Genomic DNA, 3,365 nt, shown 5'->3' on the forward strand with positions numbered 1-3,365 from the left:
ACTGGGTTTTAGCTCAAACCCAGGACACAATTATATACAGTGGCTGATCAAAAGTTATGTGTTTTAGTTCGTTGTGCAGTCTGCGTTTGCTATTGTCTGCAACACAGAATCACAGAGCAGTCTCGTTTTTTTTCTCCAACATTTTCCTAGCCCTATCAACACCACTAAACTGTGTCCCTCAGCACAACATCCACCCATCTCTTAAACATCTCCAGGGATGGCAACTCAGCCACCTCCCTGGGCAGGTTGTTCCAATGCCTGACCACCCTTTCAGTAGAGAAATTCTTCCTAATGTCCAACCTGAACCGCCTCTGGCACAACTTAAGGCCATATCTCCTTGTCTTATCATTTGCCACTGGGGAGAACAGACCAACCTCCGCCTCACTACAGCCTCCTTTCAAGTAGTTGTAGAGAGCAATACAGTCTCCCCTCAGTCTCCTGTAGGCTAAACAGCCCCAGATCCCTCAGCCCTTCCTCATAGGACACATGCTTGAAATCCTTAATCAGCTTGGTAGCCCACCTCAACCCTTTCCAGCACCTCGATGTCTCTCTTGTAGTGAGGGTCCCAAAACTGGGCATAGTACTCGAGGTGAGGCCTCACCAGTGTCGAGTTCAGGGGAATGATCACCTCCCTACTCTTGCTGTCAACGCTATTCCTGGATCCGGGCCAGGATGCCATTGGCCACTGGACACACTGCTGGCTCGTGTTCAGCCAGATGTTCACCAACACTCCCAGCTTCATTCTTGCTAGGCAGCTCTCCAGCCACTCCTCCCCAAGCGTGTAGCACTGCTGGAGGTTGTTGTGGCTGAAGTGCAGGACTCATACAATGAGTAGGAGATGGAGTTCTTACTGCTTTATTTCACCAAGGAAGGATATTCTATATATGGCTGACAAGTTTGTGATTTTTTTTTCTTTCTTCATTTTCTCTTTTTAAAACATGCTTTTCTCTGTAAACTTTGATTGAAACTGGAAATCTAGTTCAAAATTACTAGTGGTGATGGCAAACAAAGAAACAGGGAATTTCAGATGGATTCCTTTCTGGAAACTATTTTAAAACATAATTGATGAGAAGCTACTGTCTTTTATGTTGCCTTATGTAAAGTAGTTAGTTTAGAGCACTTGGCCCAAAAGTGGGAAACGTGCACGCAGTTTTAGTTTTATGTTTTCCCTGATGGAGCACTCCAAAACTTTACCGTGGAAGTTACAGGCTTTTTGACAAGCAGGTACATACATTACATTTAAATATCTATGCACAGTGATTTTCAGTGTCCTTCTATCCATTTATCTTTGGCTTGACTGCTTCACCAGTAGCTGGTTCCCGGAGAATACCATTTAGATAGGATGAGGTCTTTCAAGAAACCTTGACAGGAATTCCCCTCCATAAGAAGGAAAAAAATGTTAGTAGTGCAAATTCTCAAAGCCCCTACTCTCTAGTCTCATTTTGGTGATGTTTCATTTCAGGTTATTTAAATACATTATTTGCTGGGGTTTGTTTGGTTGGATTTTTTTAAGACAGAGAATGTGTCATGCATAGATTCTTGTTTGCTTAATTATGACACCATTAATTAGTTTAATTAAAATAATACAAGTGATAAAGCTTTTCAAATTAGAGATTCTTAAATGTTACAGTATTTTGACCTGTTTGGATAATTTTTTTTCTTCTGTGTTGCTGAAGTCTTTTTATTTCTCTTCTTTACAGAGCTACTCATGCTTTAAAAACTGTCAACAGTCAAAATCCTACAGGACTTTTGGTAGCATATCTTACATAAGTCTTTTCAAGACTGTGACCCAAGTTAAAACTTAATTTCCAAAATAATCACATTTGCTATATACATCAGGGACAGCAGCATATGGCAAAGGAGCCACATGGACTAGATTTCCTGAATGGTGCAGAATTGCTGTCTGTGTGAGGCAACAGCATTTAACCTCCTACATTTCCTTCAGTGTACTTAGTCATTACTTAGAGAATAAAAATAAATCATTTCGATAGTTGCTGAAACATCTACAGATTTTTCTTTTCCTTCGTGTAAAATAGGAATGTAATGCTTATGAATTAATTTGCTCATCTGCAGAGTGGTGTATACATACTGTCTAAACATAGGCATGTTACAGTCAGCAGGGGCTTTTGAGAGCAGTTTTGGTGTTCCTTTTCTGAAAAACCTTTCAGAAGCTTAATTAGCCCAAACATTTAACAGTAGATACCAGAAGTCAAAAAAAGCTAAATTTACTCATCCTCTTAGCAGTGTTTCTTCATAGTGCTAGTAACTATTACTATGATTACTGTGCTTAGACTTAATAAATATAACAATACTATAACTTAGTAGTAGCATTATAATTAGTAAAATAGTCTCTTTGGATTAGTTTAGACCATTCCATTTGTAAGCTTCTTGAAACAAAAATATTTAGATACTGTATTTGACATCAAAGCTACAGAGAAGCCCTTCAGAATCACTTCAACCCTGAAATGCATATTATCTGCTCAGTTCTGACATCCCTTTCTTTGCTGTTCTGTAAATCACTTAAACAAAGGGTAGCACTTGGACTTTTGTAGTATCTCAGCTGAATTTACGTAATGTATCGGCCTTCAAATTAGGCCAGCGTATATGAAGGTTAGGTTTCAGTACCAGAAAAGCAATGCAAGTCCTCTCTAAGAGTTAGTAGCATGGGCTGCTTTTTCTGAACTAACCTTCAATGCAAGGTGGATGTAGTTTGGTGACTTAAGTCAATACATAACATAATGCTTCCAGGTTTTTCTGACAGCTGTTGCAAGTGATGATTTCAGGTCTTCTTATTTATTATTTTTAAAACATGTAAATTATACGCACACACATTCTTATGTTTGTTTGCAAACTCATTGCTTTTTATTCATTTTTATTCATAGGTATCATTTAAAGGCCTTAAAAGGCATTATTCACTATCTATAGTAGTCTTTCCAGGTGCTTTTATTTTAAATGGGATCAGGTGTTTTACAGGTTCATGTGTTAGGACAATTTGAAATGAAAAATGGAGTAAATGTTTGTGTTATTCCATACTTAGTTATGCACATGTCTTCAGGTATTCCAGAATGGCTTCACTTCTTTATTGCTATTCTCCAATCCAACCTTTGTATACTATTAACAGTAGGATGTTGTTATTTTTTTTTTTGAAAAAATGTGATGTTTGGAAAAGGTGTGTAAGCTAGATCTAGCTCATCAAGTAACCCAGGTAGCCAACTGCCTGTTGGCTCACACACTTTTGTGCTGTGACCTGAAAACTTTTTTCCCCATTACGTTGCTAAAATTTGGGTGCCGCATCATTGCATAGGCAGACCTGCGCTAGTCATGTCACTCTGGCTACGTTCTGGCTGTGTGCTAAATGCATTCCT

This window comes from Apaloderma vittatum, unplaced genomic scaffold (assembly GCF_000703405.1).
Source record: "Apaloderma vittatum isolate BGI_N311 unplaced genomic scaffold, ASM70340v1 scaffold7290, whole genome shotgun sequence".
NCBI classification, from domain to species: Eukaryota; Metazoa; Chordata; class Aves; order Trogoniformes; family Trogonidae; genus Apaloderma; species Apaloderma vittatum.